At 40.7% G+C, this 10,404-nt stretch overlaps 1 long non-coding RNA gene across 1 annotated transcript; it reads left to right on the top strand.

The window, feature by feature from the left end:
• Positions 1-846: 846 nt before the first annotated feature.
• Positions 847-1,583, top strand: LOC143530353 (uncharacterized). Its single transcript, XR_013134842.1, has 3 exons — positions 847-1,033; positions 1,125-1,211; positions 1,392-1,583. It is a non-coding gene; the product is annotated as an uncharacterized LOC143530353 (long non-coding RNA).
• The last annotated feature ends 8,821 nt before the right edge of the window (positions 1,584-10,404 follow it).

Here is a 10,404-nt window from a genome sequence, read left to right as displayed (position 1 = left end):
TTAGTTTTGTTTCTTTGGATATCATTTGACTTCGACACTTTTGGATCCGAGGCGGTTCGCTTCTTGGAGCGGGTACACAGTGAGCCCAAGGAACCAAGGATTTATATCTAGTAGAATAGGCTTTGCGATTCAAAAGGGGATAGCGGCGCAGCTTGTTGCTCGCTTACCCATTATCCCGATGTAGTTCGGTTTGTGTTATATATAAAAGGTCTTAATAATTGAAATGCATTCTACTCATATGTAAATTTTTTAGGGTTCTGGCCTTTTTTTCTTTTGTTTATTAATGGCTTCTTTAGTTTTTCGTTTTTTGAACAGGATCTGATTTGCTCAACCCATCTGCAGCTTTGGTATGTATTCTTATATATCTCTCAATCTTTTAATTTTTTATTGTTAAAAGTGCTGTATGCCTAACTAAAAGAGAGAACTAAGGAGTGATGAGCCACTAATTTGATAATGAGAACTACAGTTAATGCTTACAACTTTTAGTTTATAGATTTATAATATTCTGCAACCAAAACTATCAATTAGAATTACTGCTTGCGATTTGCCTCATGCTTATTTGTTCTTGCAGTATCTGTCTATATTATCTTTTGTATCATATTATCCTGTTTTATGTTAGGTATGGACTTTTATGTTCTAAGAATTATATTAAAATAGCCAGTAACCGCAACATCTGTCACCAAATTTACAGATAATAAACACACAACTGATTACTATAAAAATAAACAACTTAACACATACTCCTTCATTTGGATATCAAATCAACTAATAATACCATGTAAAATATAAAATTTTAAAAATGATTTTTATTGCTGCTTATGGATACAAGTTCAATATATGCTTTATTTGAATTTATACTTTTTGATTGTATAATAAATATTGTTCATGCATGTTTTGATGTTGGGTTTCTATTATGGTTCTTACTTTTGCTTCTGGATGTGTGATTGCAGCATAAAAGACATCATTTGGACAGCCGATCTCGAACATTAACAATTATCACATGTACGAAGCGATTGGCCAGGCTAAATATTCGGTAATCAGCTCCATGTCTCAATGTTCTATCGATTATGTCTTTTAATTTTACTTCAGTATGTATATTGATAAGTTTTACATTGTTATTGCAGACGGTGTATAAAGGAAGAAGGAAAGCATTGAATATGGAGTTTTAAAGAGTGTTGACATATCTCATAATAAGCAATGTTTTGCAGGAAGTAAGCGCTTTTCTTATACGTGTTTTTGTTTAGCGGAGGATTTTACTCTTACGATCCCTGACACAGTATAATAAATACAACGCATAGTACTTTCATTTCGTAATAGTAGATTGGAATATCATTTTATCCATATTTTCAACCCTCAAATTACTTATTATGGTTTTGTAATTTAAACTGCAGGTGAGAGTTCTTCACTCATTGGAATATCATCTACAAGTGAGCCAAAGGTTCTACATCTTCACTCATTGGTTGATGTCAGTTGAATAATTTGCCTTGGTTCTTATTTATAAACAAAAGTGTAAAAACATGAGTCAATAACTTTCATCCGGTTGGGTCTAATTCCATGGTACCTAATAATTTTAAACGTACATTGACTGCCAAAAGCCTGAACTTTAGGTTGATATATTCAATTTCAAACAATACACTGATTTAACAGAGTTTGGCACATACATCTACATAACCAACTATGATGGAGTAAGGATTGGGATCCAACAACTAACAGCTCCCTCGCGCTGCAACGCGCGGGTCAAAAAACTTGTTGAAGTTAAATGGGACCAGAAGTCCAGAACTACAAAGTGAAAGCTTACGCGAGGAATTTAAAAGAAACTGAAGTGGGCTATCTTTAGTTGGATGCACAATTTAATTATGTGGGCTGGACTTAAATTATAGTGCTGCCCACCGAATCACATTAAGGCCCACCCAATTACATCTTGAAGAGGGCAAATCGCCTTGGAGGCTAGGAGGACAGGGAATTTTTATTGGGACGACTGTTTTGGAGCAGTGCAAGAAGGCAGCGGCCTTTGGCGGCCACTGGTGGGTGGAAACGAACGAATGCCTGCTTGGTCTTGCGTTGTGTTTTTGATGGCTGCAAACAATGGCAAAAAAGTGGAGATAATTAGCAGTGTTGTTGGTTTCGGATAGGGGTGTGCAGATTCGGGTTCGACCCGAAATTACCCGTATAACCGGACCGAAAAAGGACTAAACCGACCCGACCCTAATGTATTGTAGAGAATGTCGGTCCTGGAGTTTATCACATTCGGTTATCGGGTCGGTCTCGGGTCGGGTTGCTTGAAAAACCTTTAAGAACCGATACCCAATATATACGAGACAAAATTCTTCAAATACGGGTTTATTACTTCGTCTTGTTGGTAGATCTACATTGTAGATGAGAAAAGAAGAGTGGAATAAGAGCCATATTTTTCGATTGCCGACTGCCTGTGTTCCCATGGTTTAAGTTATAATATGAGGAAGATGACATAACCTAATAGCTATAAGCTCGTCTAGACTTGTGAGCCGGCTCTATTCTAGATTATAACGAGCCGATCTCGAGTAACTCAAACCGCTTATAGCTCGTTTACACAACGATCTAGATCACAAAGACAAATTAACCTCCAATTTTCGGGCCTAACGGGGTGTCAGGCCTGTGGCCGTCGACTACCCTGCCATGACCTCAAAGACGGCCCTGGCACCAGGTATAACACTAGTTTGTTATAATTTATTTAGGTTTTGTTGACACAAACGCTTAAGATGATATGCTTTTAATGATGTAAAACAATATAAAAGAAGGGAGAATTCCCAAAATAGCCTTTTTGAGGAAAGAGAATCTTCAAAATAGCCAATGAGATTTCATTTTCACAAAATAGTCCTCCAAATCCAACTTTCACGTGACATTGGAATTTCCTTGTGATATTTCGTGGACCAATCAAAAACTGCCATTTGTCAAGCCCTCCCACCTATCACGCGAGTTTTTATTTCAAATCCGTTTTGTTTTCACATTAAATCTAACATGATAAAAACCAACTTTAACGTGATGTTTCAACCTGTTTTCGTCTCCAACATGAGTTTTTAAAAAGTTGATTTTTGAGTTTTATTGAAATTCATCTCCAAAGATGAATTTCAAATGAATATCAACTCCGGAGACGAATTTTGATTACAAGTCAACTGCCAAGATGAATTTCATTAGAATTTAAACTTATTTTATCATCTTCTCCCACTTTCTCATAATCTTACCAAAAACCATGTTTATGTTCTCCCACTTTTGATGGATGGTTTGCCTCTAGTTGATAAGGGACTTGAAGATGATTCATTAAATTTGGGATAAACATATGTCGGGCTAGGTAAAAGCGGAAAATTTAGATTGATAACAATGAATTCAAATTTTTTTAACTTTGACATGTTTTCCGGTAGGATTCCGGTGAGCTTATTGCCGGAAAGTGTAACATCTTCAAGATTCGTTAGTAAACAAACCCACTTGGGATTTCACCAGAAACATTACTTATGGTGTTCACCAACCGAATGGTATCACTCTCACAACCACCACCATTCGGTTTCGAGCATGGATTTAAGGGTGGTGAGAGAAGCGTAAGTGGTGGTGTCATGTGTGAGGTCTTTGTGGTGGTGGGTGGTTGTGGTGGGTGACCATGATGGGGTTTCAATATCGCCGTCCATCCAGACGGTGGTGGTGTCCGGTAGCATTAGGTGGTGGAGGAAATGGTGAGATTTGGATAAAGAAGATGATGAAGATGATTGTAGATGAAAATCATTTGAAATTCATCTTCGGAGATGAATTTCAAAAAAAAACTTAAAAAACCATAATTTTGAAAACTCACGTTGGAGACGGAAACAGGTTGAAACATCACGTTAAAGTTGGTTTTTATCATGTTAGATTTGATGTGAAAACAAACATTTAAGACGGATTTGAGATGAAAACTCGCGTGGTAGTTGTGAAGGCTTGACAATGGCAGTTTTGATTTGTCCACGAAATATCACGGGGAAATTTCCAATGTTACGTGGAAGTTGAATTTGAAAGGCTATTTTAGAAGAATGAAATCTCATGGGCTATTTTAGAGATTCTCTCTTCTCAAAAAGGCTATTTTGAGAATTCTCCCACAAAAGAACCTTACACACATATTATATATCTACTAACCGTGCCAATCGTGTAGCTTAGGCCTGGACGAGTATGAGTTAGATATCAGGGACTCCCAATTAATCGTATATATCGGAAGGTTTCATCTATGGATAAAGGAGGCTTCCAACGCCAGCTATGAGGTAGAGCCGGATGGTTTGGACCAACCCTGGTCCAACCGTTGAGTAGCAAAAGGATGTGTTTTTAATGTCTAATATCGTGTGTTTTAGTTATTTATATATATCGAACACAATTTTCTTGAGATCTTTTATGTTTGTAGGCGTTTGGTGCTTAAAAACAAGTTTAAAACGTTTATTATAATCGTGCCATTTTTAAATTGTTATTAATACATACTTGAGCTTAATATTTGAAATTAGATAACAAATGAGAAACAAAAAGATAAAAAGGGAAAGAAAGTAAGTCACAATTCCTGTGTTTTGAATTATATTTAGAGAATATTGGCATAATTATTATCTAGATTGAATACATGTGTTTGTTTTCATCTCGTGTGCAGGAAACAAGTGAATACAAAATAAGATGATTGAAGTTAAATGGGACCAGAAGTCCAGAACTACAAAGTGGAAGCTTATGCGAGGAATCTAAAAGAAACTATAAAGTGGGTTATCTTTAATTGGATGCACAATTTAATTATGTGGGCTAGACTTAAATTATAGTGCTACCCACCGAATCACATTAAGGCCCACCCAATTACATCTTGAAGAGGGCAAATCGCCTAGGAGGCTAGGAGGACACGGAATTTTTATTGGGACGACTGTTTTGGAGCAGTGCAAGAAGGCAGCGGCCTTTGGCGGCCACTGGTGGATGGAAACGAACGAATGCTTGCTTGGTCTTGCGTTGTGTTTTTGATGGCCGCAAACAATGGCAAAAAAGTGGAGATAGTTAGCAGTGTTGTTGGTTTCGGAGGTTGTTTACGAAGAGGCGTTTTGTCGTAGATGGTAAGGGGCTGTTTGGCAAGTGTTGAACCATTAAGTGCTGAATCATTAAAAGGTCTGAATGAATAAGAGGCTCTGAGCCAGTAAGTGTTGTTTGGTTGAACCTCTGAATGACTGTGCAAATTGACTATTTTACCCCTCTAAACTATTTAGTGCTGAATGAAATATATCTGTTTAGTCAGAAAGCATAATAATTGTACTAAATGACCAAACATTCATTATAACCAACCAAAATACATCTTAAAACAAACTTTTTATTATAATCAACCCAAATACATCTTAAAAATAGTTCAACAAAACACTGACACAAATAACTTAACAATACACCTACAAGTAGACAAAAAACCTAAACATCAAACACGGCTAAAGCTATATATGCTTGTTAAAAACCATAAATCTCATGTGCTAAAGCGGAAACGTTTCATCATAGGCAACGTGTTTTTCATTTGTTTTCATCATTCAAAATGCCAATAATGACACATTGTCAAAGGTGGCCATGGATTCTGCTCAGCTCGTTACATGGTTTTCTCAGGAGGGACTTGTCTTCACATTGTCAAAGAAATCGATGTGTCGTCGGTGATGGTAGCGTTGACAAAGTACCTGTGCAGAAAGTTCTATTTGTCAGGGACTGATTACACGTCATCATTAAACATTAAATTAAAAGATACTCTTTGTAGATTTTTTGGTACCTGCTCTTATATCTCATCACATAGAGACCTCCCTGAACTTGTTTTTCAGAAGCAAGAACATTAAAAGTGAATTTCAAATGAACCTACCAGAATGGCGAGTGTGGCGGTCAATGGCTGCTAAGTTGATTAATGATTAATATTCAGAATGGAGTACAACTGAATTATCCCATGGCCAAACGACCACCACCGGAACCATCAACCATCCCATTCGTGTTCAATTGGAACGTTTAAATGACTAAGTAAATGTAACGCTACAAACGGATAAAAGTGATTAATACTACCCTATGAGATTAGTCAAGCATTTGGAAATAACAGATACACTCATCAAAATGAAATGTGTACGTAGGTATTAAACAATAAACCATATAACTACTAGAGAGAAAATGGTTTATTAAGTATGTGACAAATATTTGCTGCAACTAATAATTAGATGCCTCCAAGTCAGTAACTTATAACTCCAAAAGTTTAAAAAATGTATTTAATCACAAGAGAATCAATGTATCAAATCAATTGCATAGTGTAATGATAACATCACAAAGTAAGTGTCTGCAACTGGTCATGTGCTTAATATGTTCAACTCATGTTCTAAATGTACATACATATTGATATAGTAAATTGTGTTCTCTTATAAAACAATAAGATCAATGCAACTTTGTGATCAGTTAAGCTGTAATAAACATGATTCCAATTAATGTAGTTCTCATATAAATTGTATACATAATACAATACAAGACATAAAAATAAGTCAATCACGAATTACTGATTATTATCGTAACAGCTTCGTCGAAATTACCGAGGTAAAAAACTAGAGTTTTCAAAAACCGAAACACGACTACTGCATTAACCACACCTAACACAGCACCAGCAGCAACATCAAAGACGAAATGCCGTTGAAGAGGTAGGTCCCAGCAGAGCCCAGTTGGACCCGCAAGACTCACCTTGAAGAGGGACGTCTGCGCAGAAACCAACTGGATCCGCAGGACCAACCATGCTCAGAGACGTGACGTCCTTACGCGCAGTACGCAAGCTGTTCCCGCAGGAAATGCCTCCCAATGGTGAAGTACTCTGCCTGTTCCCGCAGCTGCGGATACAAGCCATCAGGGAAGACGTGGATTTTGTCGTAATGAGGAAGCCACACCACACATACGACATTCTCTTCGGAAGAGACGGGATGGCAAGATTCAACGCCGTGGTATCCTCAGTCCACGGCATGATGGGATGGCCAACAGCTGAGGGCGTAGCGATGATCACCGGCATTCCCCAGGTATGCATCGCATCTGTCTCATCTAAACCCAAACCAAAGATGGCTAAACCAACCATCACCGAGCCAGAAAGATGGGCATTCAACGGCAAGTATCCTGACCAGGCCGTTTCCATTGGCCCAACAGTTGTTGATCCCACACGCACCTTACTCAAGCGCTTATTACAGAAAAACGTTGACATCTTCGCGTGGACACCAGCTGACATGACTGGTGTACCCCGAAGTAAGGCAGAGCATAAGCTCAAATGCGATCCGGCTGTTACGCCAATCGTACAAAAGCGCAGAGTAATGGGGCCAGAACAAACTAACGCGTGTAGAACCCAAGTCAAGGAACTCCTTGACGCCGGCATCGTACGCGTTAGTAGATATCAAACTTGGGTTGCAAATCCCGTTATGGTACCGAAGAATAACAAACAATGGCGCATGTGCATAGATTTCAAGGACTTGAACAAAGCATGCCCCAAAGATTGTTATCCGTTACCTGAAATTGATCTTAAGGTGGATTCGTTGGCACCGTTCCGCCTTAAATGCTTCCTGGACGCGTATAAGGGGTACCATCAAATCCACATGGCCGTTGATGATCAGGACAAAACCGCTTTTCGGACGCCCGATGGCACATTTTGTTATCAAATGATGCCATTCGGACTTAAGAATGCCGGGTCCACATACCAACGCCTGATGGACAACCAGTTTCATGCCCAAATTGGGAGGAACTTGGAAGTCTACATGGATGACTTGGTCATCAAAAGCCCTGACCCAGAAGCGATGTTGAAAGACATCGAAGAAACTTTCAACACGCTCAGGAAGATAAACATGAAGCTCAACCCGAGCAAGTGTGCCTTTGGAATGGAAGAAGAGAAGTTCTTGGGGGTCATCGTCACTAAAGATGGCTTCAGAGCGAACCCTGAAAAGGTCGAAGCCATTATCAAAATGGAATCACCTACTACCATTAAACAGGCTCAGACACTGAATGGACGACTAGTGGCACTTAATCGCTTTTTGGCAAACCACGCGGATAAGTCGTTTCCCTTCGTGTCAACGTTGAGAAACTGTTTAAAGAAAACGCACTTTCGCTGGACACCAGAAGCGGAAGCAGCTTTTCAGGAGATTCGGTCACGCTTGATCGAACTCCCAACGCTCACAGCACCAAGAGCGGGAGAGGAGTTAATCCTATACCTTTCCGCAACAGATAGAGCAACCGGGGCAGTCCTGCTAGTATAGCGAAAAGGCATCCAGATGCCAATCTATTATGTCAGCCGTATCCTAACAGACGTAGAAACCCGGTACTCTACCCTCGAAAAATTAGTCTTAGAACTTATACACGCTTCACGCAGGTTAAGACGATATTTCCAGGGTCACCCAATCACCATTCTCTCCAACTTCAAACTTGCAAACGTTCTAGGCAAACCCGAGTTATCGGGACGCCTAGCCAAATGGGCAATTGAGTTGGGGGAGTACGCGATAAAGTATAAGCCAAGACCAGCCATAAAAGGCCAGGTTTTGGCCAACTTTATTGCAGAAGTGCCTGCATCGCGGGAAAAAGAGTGCCAGGAAGAGGCTCAACCCTCTCCAGCACAAGACATCAATGATGTCTGGCGACTCTACACTGATGGAGCAGCCAGTAACGAGGGTTCAGGCGCAGGGCTGAAACTAACCAACCCAGCAGGCCAAGAATACACTTACGCTATTCGACTGGATTTTCCAAGTACGAATAACGAAGCCGAGTATGAGGCATTCTTGGCTGGGTTGAGAATTGCGCGTAAAATGGGAGTGAAAAACTTGGAAGCCCACGTGGATTCCATGTTAGTAGCCAATCAAATCAACGGGACGTACACGGCCGTGAACGACACAATGGTCTTGTACCTCGCACAAGCAAAATCCCTTATGCGCGAATTCAACGACTGCAAAGTCATACACGTCAAGCGAAGTGAAAACAAATCTGCGGATGCGTTAAGCAAGCTTGCATCATTAGCCTTCACCCACTTAGGAAAGGATATCCGCATTGAACTCCTCGAGACACCTTCGGTCCCGCACAAGGAAATTTGTGTCATCCAAACCGGCACGGAAACGTGGATGACACCAATAATAAAATACCTTGCGGCAGGTACACTACCAGAGTCAAAAGCACAGGCAAGAAAACTACGCTGTAAAGCACTGAATTATCAACTCATCGATGACATCCTTTACAGACGTAACTTTCTTGGCCCACTTTTGAGATGCGTGGACAACCAAGATGCTGACTACCTCCTAAGGGAAGTACACGAAGGCATCTGTGGAATACACGCAGGTCCCCGCGCTGTTGTAGCTAAGATAAACAACGCGGGATACTTTTGGCCGGGGATGCATACGGATGCGCTGGCATACATCAGAAAATGCAGGTCTTGCCAGCTCTACGCACCCAACACGCACCGACCGAAGAATGAATTTGTTCCAGTCACCTCTTCATGGCCATTTCAGAAGTGGGCCATCGATGTGACAGGCCCATTTCCTACAGCAGCAGAAAATGTTCAGTTCCTAGTGGTAGCCATCGACTACTTCACCAAGTGGATAGAAGCAAAACCCTTAGCCCAAACAACCGCGAAACATATCAAAAAATTTATTTGGGAATTTATTATTTGTCGTTTTGGACTTCCACAGAATTTGGTGAGCGATAACGGCACCAACTTTGCTGACAAGAAGCTACAACAGTGGCTGAAAGAACTTCAAATCACCCACACCTTTACATCAGTGGCACACCCGCAAGGTAATGGTGAGGTGGAAAGAGCAAATAAGAGCATCGTCGAAGGCATAAAGAAAAGACTCTTGGAACACAGATCCGGCTGGGTGGACGAGCTTCCGCACGTCCTTTGGGCAAACAGAACGCTGAAGAAGGCCAGTACGGGAGAAACCCCGTTCAGCCTCACTTATGGCACTGAAGCCATGGTCCGGGTCGAAATTGGTTTACCCTCACCAAGGGTCTTGATTCAGCCAGAAGACAATGATGCGGAAAGACGGTTGGACCTTATGCTAATCGAGGAACGCGGGGACTTAGCCGCAGTGCGTGAAGAGAACTACAAGCGACAAATGCAAAAGTACTACAACACGCGGGTAAAACTCTGCAACTTCAATGTAGGAGACTACATACTGCGTAACAACGAGGCTTCGAACCAAGAACGCCCAGGAAAGCTGGCCCCGGTCTGGGAAGGGCCATACATTATCAAAGAAGTCCTGGGAAAGGGCGCATACCGGCTCGAAAGGCTCGATGGCACTCCCATCCTAAGAACATGGAATGGAGCTCAATTACGCAAATGTTATATGTAGATCAATTCCAAACTTGTAAAGAAAAGGCCTAGAGCCACTTCTAATGGAAATGATTCTCCTTTCACAATGTGTTGATAGCCTTACC

Source organism: Bidens hawaiensis, unplaced genomic scaffold (genome assembly GCF_021521415.1).
Source record: "Bidens hawaiensis isolate Kalapana, Puna unplaced genomic scaffold, B.hawaiensis_p1.1 tig00008933_1, whole genome shotgun sequence".
In the NCBI taxonomy this organism is placed as follows: Eukaryota; Viridiplantae; Streptophyta; class Magnoliopsida; order Asterales; family Asteraceae; genus Bidens; species Bidens hawaiensis.
Note: the sequence above shows the minus strand (reverse complement) of the source record. Positions and strands in the feature narration are given on the sequence as shown.